At 30.0% G+C, this 18,718-nt stretch overlaps 1 protein-coding gene and 1 long non-coding RNA gene across 3 annotated transcripts in view; one reads left to right on the top strand and one right to left on the bottom strand.

The window, feature by feature from the left end:
* The window catches only part of LOC120430152 (uncharacterized), a 323,078-nt gene that overhangs the window by 232,339 nt on the left and 72,021 nt on the right, over positions 1–18,718 (top strand). The window lies entirely within an intron of this gene.
* Positions 6,617–7,312, bottom strand: LOC120430154 (uncharacterized). The gene is made up of 3 exons (XR_005607563.2): positions 7,156–7,312; positions 6,888–7,093; positions 6,617–6,827 (listed from the first exon to the last, which is right to left on the bottom strand). It is a non-coding gene; the product is annotated as an uncharacterized LOC120430154 (long non-coding RNA).

Below are 18,718 nucleotides of genomic sequence, written 5' to 3'. Positions count from 1 at the left end.
AAAATAATTGAAACTAACAAAAAATGTCAAAAGAAGTTGCAACAAATTTGAAATAATCATTGATTGTTGATGTTGATGTTGATTTTAGGTAAACTATTTCGATATCCTTGCAAATTATCGTTGAACAAATCTCAAATTTTCCCATACTGTATGTCTCACGCCAATATAACGGAAGGTGATAATCATTGCAAATCAACGTACCTTAAAAAAATGAAATATTTGTAACCTTGAAAATATTTTACTTGTGGATATTTGTTTTTTATTATATTTTAAGTTTTTTCATATATTTTGATGGAGGCGAAAGATCATCGATAAAGCTTCGTTTTAGATGAAGATTCACGAAGTATCGTGCACCTCCTTTTTAAAGTATATAAAATTTTAAAATTAAAATAAATTAAAAATTCCAGGTTAAAATATTTTCCATGTCACAGATATTTGAAAAGGACATCTTAAGCGTCCTTTCCACGAAGAAATTGTTTAGATACATTGATTTGCAATAATAATCTCCTTCAGCCATGGCGTGATGTCTATGTATGTCTTGAAAAAAACAAAAAAAAATGTTTCGTTTAAAATTGCCATTTAAAACACAAGGTGCCTGTCACTGCGCTTCTTACAAATGTCAGCCTGAAAGTGAGCAAATTGAATTTTAATGTTCAATAGATCATTAAGGCCAGGTTTCTTTTAATTATTCATTCAAAAATATCAATTTAATATTTAAATTTATTAGCTCTGAAAAAAATATTTTCATATTTGAGGTTAAGCAAATAAATCCAAATTTACTTACAAAACTGTTCTTCTCAAAATGCCTCTAAAACTGAAGATATTTTTTGATTTCTGTTTCCATAACGTAAAAAACTTGGAACCTAGAAACTTTTTTTCCGTTTATTTACTTTACTTTACTTTTACTTAACTTGTTTTTCTTGAGAAAAACATGACGCTTAGAGAGTATTTAAATAATCTTATTTATCAATGATTTAAAAATAATTAACTAATAATAGTTAACTAACTTTTGAAACATTTAAAAATATGTGGATTCGGAGTCGGAGCCAACCTTTTGTTGAAAGCTGGAGTCGGAGTCGGAGTCGGAGTCGGCTAGAGTTGGTAGGCCGGAGTCGGAGTCGGAGTCGGAGCCAACCATTTGTTCAAAGCCGGAGCCGGAGTCGGAGTCGGAGTCAGCTAATCTGAGAAAGCCGGAGTCGGAGTCGGAGTCGGAGTCGTTTGAAATATGACCCGACTCCGCAGCCCTGCCTGCAGCTATCAAAAAAAAATATTTTTTTTGAGGGTGGGCAATCATGGGCTCTAATATAAAAAATGTATACTGCGAATATTTTCAAGAAAGTTATCTAAAAATGGCTATAACTTGAAAACAGTGCACTTTAATAAATTTCACTGAAGTACTTTTGATTGCAAATTCGATTTATCATCGAAAAATTATTTAAAAGTTCATAAATTCTTCTTTTAATTTTTTTTTGTATGGACAGCTGACAAATTTGTATGGAAAATTATAAGGACAAACTGATGATGCAAAATGGCTTCTTTGGGCATACCAAAGGCTCCAAAAAAGTTTCAGTCGTTTTAAAAACTACAAAAAAAAATCGAATTACCGAAATCTCAGAGAATTGCTCAACTATCATAATGATTTTTTGATTATTTCAACTGCTTTCTCATTTTTAAACAATATTCTTCAATTAAAACGTTTTGATTGCACAAATGCATAGAAAACATGCCAGCACCAGAAGCGTTTTTTTATCCCTCCATCAAAGGGGGTGGCTTAGTGGTGGAAGCATAAGGAAAAAAAAAGTTTTAAATTAAAATGTTCCCGTGAGCTTTGTAGTCACTTGCACGCACACACACAGACCACGAGCCGAGCGGCAGAGTCACGCGGTTGGAAAGTCACGTTTGAAGAGCTTTCGTACAAAACTCACACAAAAAAATATTTCGTTTGCAGCGCAGAAATAAAGTGTATGCTTATGTGCAGCACATTTTACGGGGTGTTTTTTTTTCTTTTTGCCAACAATTTCTGCAACGGCCGCTAAAAATAGAGTAATAGAGGGAGATTTTACCACGTTGTGATTTCATGGGTTTTTTTTTTATAAAAAAGCACGTTTGTTTGCATAAAATAGGTCGCATTTCAATCTGTGGGGTATGAAGGTTGGGAAATGTTTAGCTTTGAAATGGAAATACCAGTAACAGGGTAGTAAGGTGGCAAAAAACATGTTACTTTGAACCATGCTTTTAATGAAAATGTACCAAATTGAAGTTGAATTTAAGGCAGAGCAGAAAAAACGCTTTTGCTGGTCTAACAAATTATGTTTATGTTTATGCTTGAGTTTAGGGTCTACATGATCAGTTTTCTAGACAAAGATTGAGAAAACTTGAAATAAAATCTGAATTGACCTTCATTTTTGAAAATACGATGACAATATTTTTCCAGCTAAGAAAATCCAACGTTGAATACACAATTATTATTATAAATTACTTGACTTAAAATGTTCATTTCAAACCGTTGATGACAAGATGCTTCCCAACAATCCATGACTACTAATCAAAGCTGAAGCAATCATGCAATCAGCACGGAGGCAACATGTGCTGTGTACTTTGCCTGAGGTTTTCACCTTCCAACTAAATATTGTAATCATTTTTGAGCTTGATGTGGCTTACAGATTACATTTGTTACACGTCAGCTTGTGTGCGAGACTTGCAACATCTGGCAAACACAGGCAGCAAACAGAGCATCACAGTCATCTCAAGCCTTAGGAGTCACTTCCACAAGACAAACCTCTTCCTTTAACTTTCCGGTTCAATTAACATGTAGCTCCAGGTTCTCTTTGCCTTCTCCCGGCTGTAATACCTTAATTAAATTCGAATTTAATCCGTTCAACCTTCTTCCCTTCGAGCACGCAAGCACACCAAACTGTTGAACCTGTTTTTCCTCCCAGAAAAAGCTTGGGAAAATTCGCCGAGCAAAGCACACTCTCAAAAAGGAGGAGGAAAATGGAAAATCGAGGTCACACACATACCCCGAAGAGCTGCACTTTGCACTCTGCACACTTGAAGACGCTGGGCAAAGTGCTTTCCCCCTCTCAGATTTTCCTTTGCTCTTTCGCGCGAAGACGAGTTTCTTCATCGCAACATGCAGCTGCAATTTGGCCTTCTTAGCGCCAAGCACGAGCTTTAAGCCTGGAACGTGATCGAGGAATGTGTGTGAGCACATTCCTCGGGACTAAATTTAAGGTTCGTGAGAAAGTTGAAAAAAAATGAGCACCCCTAACCCCAGCGGGGGTGGGTCAGGAGTTCACTTTGTGCACGAAAAGGACCGCGCCCCGAAACGAGCTTTCAGGACTCCTTGGAGGATGAGGGATGGTGGAGTTGGTGCTCAAGAGCATGACGTTCGCCCAGTGCAGTTTGAAGGAGTGGTGCTGACGACGCCGACGGGGACATCTCAGGCAAACGATCTCTCAGAGGCGTCAACTTCAAGTTAAAGCGAGGAGGTCGGATGCTGTGTGGTACAATGTCTTGGAGGAGTTGCTGCTAGGCAGGGGTGTTAAATGATTTTTTGGAAGCATTTAAGATATTTCCAATTTTTGTGTTAAACAAATCATACTTTCAATCTTCTGCTACAAAAACATCAACAGTAATAAAGTTCATTTTCATTCAAAATAAATTAAAAAATTACATTTTTCCAAAAACATATTATTTTAACACCTTCCCGCCCAGAGCAAAATTTATTTTTTTTACGTTTTTCTACATTAATCGCAATTCAATTCAATTCAATTCGGTTTTATTTGTGAATAATCAATTTCAATGAGTTCATTTAGGTACACAACAGAGTTTTGGTGTTCCTTTCAGCTGTGATTTACATCGTAATTCAATCGAAAAATTATTACTTATAACTATGGAATAGACAAGAATAATAAAAAGTTTTCAAAAAACTTACAGAAAGTGCAATGGGAAAAGGATAGATAGAGAGAAAGCTTAAAACTAGATCACAGACAAAAATAATATCAATTATAGATGTGCTTGATCATCAGCTCCCCGAGTGCCAGAAATTGCTCCGCCTTGTTACGGCAGCTCCGAAACCGCGTCATCATCTCCCCCGCGAGAGCAAAGAACTCCGGCAGGGTAAAGAGATCTTCCTCGGTGACTCCTTGCTGGGCCGCATCGCCGCTACCGGCAGCGACCACGCTGGCAAACGAACGCCCCCATCCAGGAGGGATTGCTGGGTTGTCCGCTGGAACCGTACGCTGCCCAGCTGCAGGAACGGCTGCGCTCGTACTTCGCTGAGGAGAGCGGCACGCTGCTGCTTTCTTCTTCCTCTTTTCCTGCTCCTCGAGGTAAGCCTTGCGCGCGACGCATCCGCGGTAGTTACCGGTATGGTTGCCGTCACAGTTCGCGCACTTTACGCGCGACTTAGTTTGTTCTGCATTTTCCGCCTTTCGTGGCAGTGCGCACGCCTCCGAGAGGTGTGACTCACCGCACTTCACGCAGCGGGGCCGGAGGTTGCAGTTCCGCGAGCCGTGGCCGAATTTCTGGCAACGGTGGCATTGCGCTACGTCTGTCGGGTTTTTGGTGTAAAACCGCCAGTTTACCCAAAAACCGTCCAGTGCCTTAGTCCGCCGCAGATCTTGGATCTTGACGGTGCCGCGGTCGAAGTACAACAGGTACAGGGTGTGTGTACCTGTGACTGTTGTCTTTCGCGAGAGCACTTTTATCTCCCGTGGCTTTATTCCGGCGTTCGAGAGGTGTCGCTCCAGGTCGGCGATCGGACGGTCTTGGTAACCCTGCAAGACGACCTTAACAGGGGGCTTCTCTGGGTCGTATGTGTAGAAGTTGAAGTTGCTACGCTTCAGTTCTTCAAGCACCAGGTCGAAATATTTTCTGTTCAGTGTGATCACTTGCACTGCCGACTTACCGATTTTCAGACAATATCCGAGGCCTTCCAGCAACTCGTCAACATCGTCCGCCAACGTGTCCAAAACAAAAATTGGAGATGGTCTTCGTTCCGTTGGAGAATTGTTCTTTTTTGACGTCGGCACTTTTTTCCGTGCACCGTGTCCGTGTCGCTCAGCATCTGGAACTCGTTCCTGATGGGGATGTTGGCGGATGTTGATGTGCCACTGGTCGTGGCACCGGAAGTACCGGAACGGGTTCGCACTGGTGATCTCGGAACATACCCGGGATGTAGTAACTTTTTGTCGATTCCATCTGCGCTCACGCTCCCCTGCGCGATGGCGGCCGACACGGCGTTGGTTTGTTTACCTTTTTGCACACGGCCGGTAGACGAACTTCGCGGGTTTTTCGAGGTCGCACTCGAACTGCCACGGCCACGGCCGGCCTTTGGCATGCTGCAGGAGCAAACTCGTGGCTAATCACGGTAAACTACGGCGAAAAAAATCGAAAAAACGATGGAGCACTGAGCACTTGACTGCTGCTTGCTCTCGTGCGTACACGGAGGTGATTAATCGCAATTAGATCGACCAAATTAGATGAAATTTAGATAGTTATAAGTTAACGATCTTTTTAAACTAATGCTGATTGAACCAGGTTAAAAAAATGTATGGTTGTAGAGAAATTTAATTTTGAAGACAAAAAATAGTGATGCTCTGGAGAAACCATGGCACTATGGGGTATTTCCATAGAAGCGAGCGGCCAAAAATATTTTTTCACTTTTTTGTGACTTTTTTGTGTTGTTTGTACTTATTATCATGTAAACAAATGAAATTTGATATTTTTCAAAAAAAAAAGTTAAATTTTCGCTTTTTTTCGATTTTTTTATACATTTGAGCCCACATGCATTGAAATGGTGAATTTTAATATCCTTGCTCTGTCTGTTTGATGCACGGAATGGCGGTTTATGCTTTGTTATAGTTTTCGTTTACTTTCAATCCCCCTCCCCTTCCTCTTGAGTCAAAATCTACCTCTCTTTGACCCCCCCCCCCTCCCCCCTCACCACCCAAATTAAAAAAAAATTACGATGTTTTAGGATTTTCTGGAACATTGTACCATCACAGAAGGGGAGGAAACAAAGGAATGTTTATGAAAATGCAATTAATTTGATTATTAAAAATTTATTGACCAACACTTAATAAATATTACATGACTAGATATATCTCAATGCACTTCATCTGTCAAAAATCTAATCTTCGTCCACAACATCTTCGTTTTTTCGTTGATCCACTTGTTAAATTCACGTTTTCCACGATAAATCCTTCTAAATCAAACTTACTATGTAACCAATTGTTGTTAGATGACTCAAAAAATGAACTTCTTCTATGGGCTTTTGTATACCTCCACTGAAATAAAAAAAAAGTACAAAATTCCTTTATTCTAGGAATTTTGCCCCCTTTCCTTATTTAGTAATTTGGCTTCCTTCTTCGCAAGAAGTAACCAAATTCCTAAATTTAACAGCATGCTTTGCCAGCCTGAATTGACCAGTGGCGCCAACTTCATTTGATTAATTGAACTTCAGAAAAAGCTTGAAAGCTCTTCAAAGCGACATCTGGCGGTGGTGGAATGATTCTGAAGCTGAAAGCGTGTTAGGCGACATCTGGTGCCAATCGGCAGAAATAATTTTGTTGGTAAAAGTTGAGTTTGATTTTGGTAAAAATAAAAGAAAAACCAAAAACTCAAATTTATTCGACATTTTCGGTAATTACACATGAAAAATCGATACATTGTAATTATTAATATTATTCTTTTTACAAAATTCTTCCCGTCATTGATGCTCTTCCGAATTCCGCCATGTGGTTGAATCTTCGAGAAGCGAATGGCCATTTCCGGCCAGCCAGCCCATTCATCCGCTGAGAAGCATTCGTCCGGAACTGTGCCTAAAAGGACATTGAACATTGTTATTTCTTGTCTAAACTGCCACACGACGTCGAACTTACTTTTTCGTGGAGGAAAACGGTTCCACGACCATTTCTCCGGCCGACAGCCAGCGGATCAGCTACTGTTGTCATCAGATCCGTCAAAAGTCCGCAGAACAGGTGCCCGGACGTTGGCTGAGCAGCTTGGCCATTGTTGGATTTCCGGCGGACGTCGATCTTGCCGGGGATGTCGAAATCCGGCAAAAAACCTTCGAAACTTGACGTGACTGAAAAGATGAACCGCACTTTAATTATACAAGCAATTGGCAAACAAATTCAAACTACCTACCATATTTTAGTCAAACAATCCAACGTAGATTCCGTGTGGACAACCGACGGAACAAACACCGGTCCCGGAACGTTCCTGCTTGGGTTGTTCTTCGCAGCTGTTGCTCTGCGGCGTCGAAATTGTCATGGCACACTTTGACTTTGACAAGCCGCTTTTGTTCTGCAGAATGGTACAAGCTTTAACCCTCATGAGTCCACGACATTAAAAAATAACCCTTGACGAAACTTGTGTAAATAAAAATATGTTTTCAACCAGGATTGAAATTTGATATTTATTTTAGAAAAATCTAAATTTGAAAAGGTGGTCATCCACAAATGACGTAGCATTTCAGGGGAGATGGGGTTACGCTCTATATTGAGAAATTAAAAAGAGTGAGTATTTTGATTTTTGACTGCTTTCACAATATTCAAAATTTAAAATGCTAAACACAACTAAAAAAGTTAAAAACAAGATCAAAAATAGAAGAATTTCGAAACTCTTTAGAACTTGGAGGAATTGAAAAATAATAAATAAAAAATCCTAAAGACAAAAAATTCTAAAAATCTCAAATAAATTAATTCCATAAAAATAATTTAAAAAAATAATTAATAGGTTCTAAAATTCTAAAATTCTAAACTTCTGAAATTCTAAATTTCTAAAATTCTAAAATTCTAAAATTCTAAAATTCTAAAATTCTAAAATTCTAAAATTCTAAAATTCTAAAATTCTAAAATTCTAAAATTCTAAAATTCTAAAATTCTAAAATTCTAAAATTCTAAAATTGTAAAATTCTAAAATTCTAAAATTCTAAAATTCTAAAATTCTAAAATTCTAAAATTCTAAAATTCTAAAATTCTAAAATTCTAAAATTCTAAAATTCTAAAATTCTAAAATTCTAAAATTCTAAAATTCTAAAATTCTAAAATTCTAAAATTCTAAAATTCTAAAATTCTAAAATTCTAAAATTCTAAAATTCTAAAATTCTAAAATTCTAAAATTCTAAAATTCTAAAATTCTAAAATTCTAAAATTCTAAAATTCTAAAATTCTAAAATTCTAAAATTCTAAAATTCTAAAATTCTAAAATTCTAAAATTCTAAAATTCTAAAATTCTAAAATTCTAAAATTCTAAAATTCTAAAATTCTAAAATTCTAAAATTCTAAAATTCTAAAATTCTAAAATTCTAAAATTCTAAAATTCTAAAATTCTAAAATTCTAAAATTCTAAAATTCTAAAATTCTAAAATTCTAAAATTCTAAAATTCTAAAATTCTAAAATTCTAAAATTCTAAAATTCTAAAATTCTAAAATTCTAAAATTCTAAAATTCTAAAATTCTAAAATTCTAAAATTCTAAAATTCTAAAATTCTAAAATTCTAAAATTCTAAAATTCTAAAATTCTAAAATTCTAAAATTCTAAAATTCTAAAATTCTAAAATTCTAAAATTCTAAAATTCTTAAATTCTAAAATTCTAAAATTCTAAAATTCTAAAATTCTAAAATTCTAAAATTCTAAAATTCTAAAATTCTAAAATTCTAAAATTCTAAAATTCTAAAATTCTGAAATTCTAAAATTCTAAAATTCTAAAATTCTAAAATTCTGAAATTCTAAAATTCTAAAATTCTAAAATTCTAAAATTCTAAAATTCTAAAATTCTAAAATTCTAAAATTCTAAAATTCTAAAATTCTAAAATTCTAAAATTCTAAAATTCTAAAATTCTAAAATTCTAAAATTCTAAAATTCTAAAATTCTAAAATTCTAAAATTCTAAAATTCTAAAATTCTAAAATTCTAAAATTCTAAAATTCTAAAATTCTAAAATTCTAAAATTCTAAAATTCTAAAATTCTAAAATTCTAAAATTCTAAAATTCTAAATTCTAAAATTCTAAAATTCTAAAATTCTAAAATTCTAAAATTCTAAAATTCTAAAATTCTAAAATTCTAAAATTCTAAAATTCTAAAATTCTAAAATTCTAAGATTCTAAAATTCTAAAATTCTAAAATTCTAAAATTCTAAAATTCTAAAATTCTAAAATTCTAAAATTCTAAAATTCTAAAATTCTAAAATTCTAAAATTCTAAAATTCTAAAATTCTAAAATTCTAAAATTCTAAAATTCTAAAATTCTAAAATTCTAAAATTCTAAAATTCTAAAATTCTAAAATTCTAAAATTCTAAAATTCTAAAATTCTAAAATTCTAAAATTCTAAAATTCTAAAATTCTAAAATTCTAAAATTCTAAAATTCTAAAATTCTAAAATTCTAAAATTCTAAAATTCTAAAATTCTAAAATTCTAAAATTCTAAAATTCTAAAATTCTAAAATTCTAAAATTCTAAAATTCTAAAATTCTAAAATTCTAAAATTCTAAAATTCTAAAATTCTAAAATTCTAAAATTCTAAAATTCTAAAATTCTAAAATTCTAAAATTCTAAAATTCTAAAATTCTAAAATTCTAAAATTCTAAAATTCTAAAATTCTAAAATTCTAAAATTCTAAAATTCTAAAATTCTAAAATTCTAAAATTCTAAAATTCTAAAATTCTAAAATTCTAAAATTCTAAAATTCTAAAATTCTAAAATTCTAAAATTCTAAAATTCTAAAATTCTAAAATTCTAAAATTCTAAAATTCTAAAATTCTAAAATTCTAAAATTCTAAAATTCTCTAATTCTAAAATTTAAGATAGTCAAATCATGCAAAGAATTTAAAGTATTTAAACAAAAAAAACTTAATTGAAGTTTTAAAGTATTTAAAATAATTAAAGTATTTAAAGTATTTTAAGTATTTTAAGTATTTTAAGTATTTTTAATATTTTAAGTATTTTAAGTATTTTAAGTATTTAAAGTATTGAAAGTATTTAAAGTATTTAAAGTATATAAAGTATTTTAAGTATTTAAAGTATTTAAAGTATTTAAAGTATTTAAAGTATTTAAAGTATTTAAAGTATTTAAAGTATTTAAAGTATTTAAAGTATTTAAAGTATTTAAAGTATTTAATGTATTAAAAGTATTTAAAGTATTTAAAGTATTTAAAGTATTTAAAGTATTTAAAGTATTTAAAGTATTTAAAGTATTTAAAGTATTTAAATTATTTAAAGAATTTCAAGTATTGAAAGTATTCAAAGTATTTAAAGTATTTAAAGTATTTAAAGTATTTAAAGTATTTAAAGTATTTAAAGTATTTAAAGTATTTAAAGTATTTAAAGTATTTAAAGTATTTAAAGTATTTAAAGTATTTAAAGTATTTAAAGTATTTAAAGTATTTAAAGTATATAAAGTATTTAAAATATTTAAAGAATTTAAAGTATTTAAAGTATATAAAGTAATTAAAGTATTTAAAGTATTTAAAGTATTTAAAGTATTTAAAGTATTTAAAGTATTTAAAGTATTTTAAGTATTTTAAGTATTTAAAGTATTTAAAGATATTAAATTATTTAAAGTATTTAAAGTATTTAAAGTATTTAAAGTATTTAAAGTATTTAAAGTATTTAAAGTATTTAAAGTATTTAAAGTATTTAAAGTATTTAAAGTATTTAAAGTATTTAAAGTATTTAAAGTATTTAAAGTATTTAAAGTATTTAAAGTATTTAAAGTATTTAAAGTATTTAAAGTATTTAAAGTATTTAAAGTATTTAAAGTATTTAAAGTATTTAAAGTATTTAAAGTATTTAAAGTATTTAAAGTATTTGAAGTATTTAAAGTATTTATAGTATTTAAAGTATTTAAAGTATTTAAAGTATTTAAAGTATTTAAAGTATTTAAAGTATTTAAAGTATTTAAAGTATTTAAAGTATTTAAAGTATTTAAAGTATTTAAAGTATTTAAAGTATTTAAAGTATTTAAAGTATTTAAAGTATTTAAAGTATTTAAAGTATTTAAAGTATTTAAAGTATTTAAAGTATTTAAAGTATTTAAAGTATTTAAAGTATTTAAAGTATTTAAAGTATTTAAAGTATTTAAAGTATTTAAAGTATTTAAAGTATTTAAAGTATTTAAAGTTTTTAAAGTATTTAAAGTATTTAAAGTATTTAAAGTATTTAAAGTATTTAAAGTATTTAAAGTATTTAAAGTATTTAAAGTATTTAAAGTATTTAAAGTATTTAAAGTATTTAAAGTATTTAAAGTATTTAAAGTATTTAAAGTATTTAAAATATTTAAAGTATTTAAAGTATTTAAAGTATTTAAAGTATTTAAAGTATTTGAAGTATTTAAAGTATTTATAGTATTTAAAGAATTTAAAGTATTTAAAGTATATAAAGTAATTAAAGTATTTGAAGTATTTAAAGTTTTTAAAGTATTTAAAGTATTTAAAGTATTTAAAGTATTTAAAGTATTTTAAGTATTTTAAGTATTTAAAGTATTTAAAGTATTTAAAGTATTTAAAGTATTTAAAGTATTTAAAGTATTTGAAGTATTTAAAGTATTTATAGTATTTAAAGAATTTAAAGTATTTAAAGTATATAAAGTAATTAAAGTATTTAAAGTATTTAAAGTATTTAAAGTATTTAAAGTATTTAAAGTATTTAAAGTATTTAAAGTATTTAAAGTTTTTTAAGTATTTTAAGTATTTAAAGTATTTAAAGTATTTAAAGTATTTAAAGTATTTAAAGTATTTAAAGTATTTAAAGTATTTAAAGTATTTGAAGTATTTAAAGTATTTAAAGTATATCAAGTACTTAAAGTATTTAAAGTATTTAAAGTATTTAAAGAATTTAAAGTATTTAAAGTATTTAAAGTATTTAAAGTATTTAAAGTATGTTAAGTATTTAAAGTATTTAAAGTATTAAAGTATTTAAAGTATTTAAAGTTTTTAAAGTATTTAAAGCACTTAAAGTATTTAAATTGTTTAAAGTATTTAAAGTTTTTCAAGTATTGTAAGTATTTAAAGTATTTAGAGTATTTAAAGTATTTAAAGTATTTAAAGTATTTAAAGTATTTAAAGTATTTAAAGTATTTAAAGTATTTAAAGTAATTAAAGTATTTAAAGTATTTAAAGTATTGAAAGTATTGAAAGTATTTAAAGTATTTAAAGTATTCAAAGTATTTAAAGTATTTAAAGTATTTAAAGTATTTAAGGTATTTAAAATATTTAAAGTATTTAAAGTATTTAAAGTATTTAAAGTATTTAAAGTATTTAAAGTATTTAAATGATTATAAGTATATAAAGTATTAAAAGTATTTAAAGTTTTTAAAGAATTTAAAGTATTTAAAGTTTTTAAAGTTTTTAAAGTAAATATTAAAAGTATTTAAAGTATATAAAGTATTTAAAGTTTTTAAAGTTTTTAAAGTAAATATTTGAAGTATTTAAAGTATTTAAAATATTCAAAGTATTAAAAACTTTAAATACTTTAAATACTTTAAATACTTTAAATACTTTAAATACTTTAAATACTTTGAATACTTTAAATACTTTAAATACTTTAAATACTTTAAATACTTTAAATACTTTAAATACTTTAAATACTTTAAATACTTTAAATACTTTAAATACTTTAAATACTTTAAATACTTTAAATATTTTAAATACTTTAAATACTTTAAATACTTTAAATACTTTAAATACTTCATATACTTTAAATACTTTGAATACTTTAAATACTTTAAATGCTTTAAATACTTTAAATACTTTAAATACTTTAAATACTTTAAATACTTTAAATACTTTAAATACTTTAAATACTTTAAATACTTTAAATACTTTAAATACTTTAAATACTTTAAATACTTTAAATACTTTAAATACTTTAAATACTTTAAATACTTTAAATACTTTAAATACTTTAAATACTTTAAATACTTTAAATACTTTAAATACTTTAAATACTTTTAATACTTTAAATACTTTAAATACTTTAAATACTTTAAATACTTTAAATACTTTAAATACTTTAAATACTTTAAATACTTTAAATACTTTAAATACTTTAAATACTTTAAATACTTTAAATACTTTAAATACTTTAAATACCTTAACTACTTTAAATACTTTAAATACTTCAAATACTTTAAATACTTTAAATACTTTAAATACATTAAATACTTTAAATACTTTAAATACATTAAATACTTTAAATACTTTAAATACTTTAAATACTTTAAATACTTTAAATACCTTAACTACTTTAAATACTTTAAATACTTCAAATACTTTAAATACTTTAAATACTTTAAATACATTAAATACTTTAAATACTTTAAATACATTAAATACTTTAAATACTTTAAATACTTTAAATACTTCAAATACTTCAAATTCTTTAAATACTTTAAATACTTTAAATACTTTAAATACTTTAAATACTTTAAATACTTTAAATACTTTAAATACTTTAAATACTTTAAATACTTTAAATACTTTAAATACTGTAAATACTTTAAATACTTTAAATACTTTAAATACTTTAAATACTTTAAATTCTTTAAATACTTCAAATACTTTAAATACTTTAAATACTTTAAATACTTTAAATACTTTAAAAACTCTAAATACTTTAAATACTTTAAATACTTTAAATACTTTAAATACTTTAAATACTTTAAATACTTTAAATACTTTAAATACTTTAAATACTTTAAATACTTTAAATACTTTAAATACTTTAAATACTTTAAATACTTTAAATACTTTAAATGCTTTAAATACTTTAAATACTTTAAATACTTTAAATACTTTAAATACTTTAAATACTTTAAATACTTTAAATACTTTAAATACTTTAAATACTTTAAATACTTTAAATACTTTAAATACTTTAAATACTTTAAATACTTTAAATACTTTAAATACTTTAAATACTTTAAATACTTTAAATACTTTAAATACTTTAAATACTTTAAATACTTTAAATACTTTTAATACTTTAAATACTTTAAATACTTTAAATACTTTAAATACTTTAAATACTTTAAATACTTTAAATACTTTAAATACTTTAAATACTTTAAATACTTTAAATACTTTAAATACTTTAAATACTTTAAATACTTTAAATACCTTAACTACTTTAAATACTTTAAATACTTCAAATACTTTAAATACTTTAAATACTTTAAATACATTAAATACTTTAAATACTTTAAATACATTAAATACTTTAAATACTTTAAATACTTTAAATACTTTAAATACTTTAAATACCTTAACTACTTTAAATACTTTAAATACTTCAAATACTTTAAATACTTTAAATACTTTAAATACATTAAATACTTTAAATACTTTAAATACATTAAATACTTTAAATACTTTAAATACTTTAAATACTTCAAATACTTCAAATTCTTTAAATACTTTAAATACTTTAAATACTTTAAATACTTTAAATACTTTAAATACTTTAAATACTTTAAATACTTCAAATACTTTAAATACTTTAAATACTTTAAATACTGTAAATACTTTAAATACTTTAAATACTTTAAATACTTTAAATACTTTAAATTCTTTAAATACTTCAAATACTTTAAATACTTTAAATACTTTAAATACTTTAAATACTTTAAAAACTCTAAATACTTTAAATACTTTAAATGCTTTAAATACTTTAAATACTTTAAATACTTTAAATACTTTAAATACTTTAAATACTTTAAATACTTTAAATACTTTAAATGCTTTAAATACTTTAAATACTTTAAATACTTTAAATACTTTAAATACTTTAAATACTTTAAATACTTTAAATACTTTAAATACTTTAAATACTTTAAATACTTTAAATACTTTAAATACTTTAAATACTTTAAATACTTTAAATACTTTAAATACTTTTAATACTTTAAATACTATAAATACTTTAAATACTACAAATACTTTAAATACTTTAAATACTTTAAATACTTTAAATACTTTAAATACTTTAAATACTTTAAATACTTTAAATACTTTAAATACTTTAAATACTTTAAATACTTTAAATACTTTAAATACTTTAAATACTTTAAATACTTTAAATACTTTAAATACTTTAAATACTTTAAATACTTTAAATATTTAAATAATTATAGTACTGTAAATACTTTGAATACCTTAAATACTTTAAATACTTTAGATACTTTAAATACTTTAAAGACTTTAAATATTTAAATACTTTCAATACTCAAAATACTTAAAATATTTAAATACTTCAAATTTTTTAAATACTTTAAATACCTTAAATACTTTAAATACTTTAAATACTTTAAATATTTAAAGATTTTCAATACTCAAAATACTTTAATATCATCAAATACTTTGAATACTTTAAATACTTTAAATACTTTAAATACTTTTAATACTTTTATTACTTTTAATACTTTAAATACTTTTTATACTTTTAATACTTTGATATATAGTTTTTTTAGTTGAACAAATTATTAAATTTCCATTATCTGAAAATATTTTTAAATGAAAAAGTATTATTCTGGCATTTATGTGGATCGATCATCAGAATCCTGTCGAAACAACCCAATCAAACCGTTCTCCGCTTGACGGGTTCATTCCGCTTCGAATTCCGCTTCGAAAATTGCTTCGAAATTTTCTAAACGGTTTGTCTGGTTGGGTTCCGCTTCGATTCCGTTTGAGCAATTTTTGCACAAGGGCGACACCTGCTGGTGTATGGTGGAACCTCGATGACATTTCGCCGCGTTTCGCCGAAGCGGTTTTCTTGTTGATTTTTGGCAATCAAACGTCAAAGTGTTAGGAAAAAAATCGGAAAACTTGTTCGGTCATGTTTTCATTCGCGCCACGTTTTTCGAAGAAAAACTCTAGAGTTTTTTTTGAAAAGGTCCTATAAACAAAATTTTAAATTTTTGCTTTTTGGGTGTTTTTAGAACCGCCTTGAGTTAGGGGTATTCAAAAATACCAAAAAAGCAAATAGTGAAAATTTTGTTTATAGGACCTTTTCAAAAAAAACTCGAGAACTATTTTACTGTGGAAATAAAAGGTGAGTAACGCTGCATTTCTGATGATTCGGACCATTAACCCAATAACCGACGACTCCTTCAGATTCCTGGCCAACGTTCCCGGGCTCGGCGGAACCGGCTTCTTTCATGTGTCTTCCAGTTTCTCCATCCTGTTCAGCTTGTCGGACCCACTCTGAATCTTGTTCAGTGAGTTCTTCAACTCGGTCAGTCGCGCGCTCCGGTTAATCTTAGCCTTGATCTGGTCCATGGACATTTTGCTAACGCTATGTTTCCACCAGAGTAGGAACCTGTGCAACATTCGTCGGCGCTTTTGGCGGCACTGAACTCTGCCTTGGCCGACGCTAGCGGCTGGGACGTGGTGGCCAATTTGGCCTTGGCCGGACTGGCCTAGGGGCGCTTCTTTGGCGAAAGCATCGCCATCTTGAAGAGCTTGACCTTTGGCTGCTCCAGCATCTCCCGGGTCTTCTGGTTAACGGCGACTGCTCTGATGCGCTTGATGGACCGCGTCGCCTTCGTCAACCCGTCGTGTCTCCGGCGTTGCCGCCATCTTTTTCGTCGTTCTGGCGTCTGTGGCCTTTTTGTCATCCCAGCCGGAAGCAGCAGCGGCGGTCGCTGGTCTCATTTCTCGGTCCAGTTTTCGCAGGATATCATCATCGTTTGCATGTCGACGAATCTGGCGCAGGTGCAGGCTGTTGCCAAGGGCCGTAATAAGGCGGTACAAGACTATGGATCGACTGGGCGAGGACATGGTCAAGTGTTAAGTGAATGTACACATGAAGGGCCGTCGGGGAACTCGAGAAGTTAGAGTACCGAGGCAAAACAAACTGGAGTGTTGCGTTCCGTGGAAGTACTCTACCGGAAGTACATCTTGCGCATCGTGGAAGATGACTGCTGTCAAAATAAAAAGGCCAACTCGGACATGCAGAACAGATAGCACCTGCGCTTCAGCGGATCATCTTCAGGAGTCGATGTAGTCGTGGCACTAAGATCGAGGTTGAGTTGGCGTGCAGCGTGATGGACAGAGCGCGTTTTGCCATGGACCAGACCAAAAGCGAGAATCTCGTGAAACTGAGCGAACGAACGATAAGGTCAGTTTGAGTAGGATTTTGCGAAATTAATTTTTAACACCGGGTTCTGTTTTAGGCGATAAAGAAACTAATTATGGAACCGACCAGGGTGCAGAAGAGCGTCAAGGTTGACAGGCACATCGGGACTGAAGGCCGATTCGGCGATCAGTGTCGATTTGATGAGCAGCTGGAACCGGAAGTGATTGTGGTGGCGTGGCGTAACCGGGGAGTTTTTTTCAACTAATTCCAAAAAGAGAACTTGGTGTAGCATTCTACATTAAAATCTTTTCCTTCCTTCCTCCTTTCAGGTGCAGCTTCCCCTTCCAAATCCAGCAGCAGCTCCGGCCAAACGAGGGCGCGAGAAGGCGACCGCCGAATCGGAGGCTGCTTTAGTAATTTTTAACTTAAACGTAGCGGTCATCAACTCGATCCTCGGCTGAGAATGGGAATTTTGGACTTTTCAGTCAGTCATCTGGCCCAGTTCGACCGTGTTGCGCCTGTAGCTGGCGGACAAAACTCCCGGCATTATTTCCGAGGCTTCGATGGACGCCTTCAAGCTGATGCGGGGAGAGTTGCGGTCAAGGACTATCTGAGGAACAGTCACGATAATCGATTCTGTGGCGATCGGAATCTGTAAGGTCAGTTTGGGTAAAGATTTGCCTGGTTTCCTATTTTAGGTGTGGTGATGACCGTGGAGAAGCGTATGACGTGCTGTTGACGGAACCGACCGAGGTGCAGAAGATCGTCGAGGTTGACCGGCACATCGGTTGTGCCAAGTCGGAATAATGGCCGATTTGACGATCATGGTCAAAACGACAGTCGGATAGCGTTTGGATTCTATGACACGCAAGAGCCACCATGAGGATGAGGAAAAGCACCGCGCCATAGTGACGGACAATTCTACGGCTTTTGACGCGTCGATTCGTGTACGTGTTTGTTTCGTCGAGGGGACTAAATTGATCAAGAAGCTGTTAAATCATTATTTTACCTCTGCAGCTTCTTCGTCGTTAAACACTGCAAAGGACCAACTTGTACGCTAGGCCTCGCGCCGTGAAGTCAACATCCACCGGAGACGCTCAGTACCATCCTGACGTGTCTGCAAGTTTGCGTGGGAAATGTTAGCCCCGCCATGACCGAAGTCATCATGGGAATGTCGCAGTACTGGTGTCTACTGGTTATACAGCAGCAACAACCGCCAACGGGAGTGCTGCGCTAGCATCGTGTTCTGGAAGCACACTTCACCGCTTCTGCGCTGGGAGGTCAGATCCTCCCGGGACCTTCTGTTGAATCGCTGTCCTGATTGGCCTCGAACATGGCTGGGTTGAACCTGGGAGCTCCTGAAAATAGTGCGTTCAGCTTTGGAAGTGCCCTTGGCAATCTGGTATCGACTCTGGCATCACCTTCGCGACTGCTGGCTGGTGGCCCCTCAAACAACCCGTTCCCGTTGATGTCAATGCTGCCGACTGGAACCGTTGGAAACATTGGCCGTGTGCCGCAAACACTAACCGGAGACAAGCGGAACATGGCCGGTGCGGGACAGGCGAGTTTCCCCGAGATCTGAGGTCAAGTCTATCAGTGCATGTTGCTGAACCTGTTCGGCATTTGGGATTTGCA

The sequence above is a fragment of the Culex pipiens genome, chromosome 2 (assembly GCF_016801865.2).
Source record: "Culex pipiens pallens isolate TS chromosome 2, TS_CPP_V2, whole genome shotgun sequence".
Classification (NCBI taxonomy): Eukaryota; Metazoa; Arthropoda; class Insecta; order Diptera; family Culicidae; genus Culex; species Culex pipiens.
Note: the sequence above shows the minus strand (reverse complement) of the source record. Positions and strands in the feature narration are given on the sequence as shown.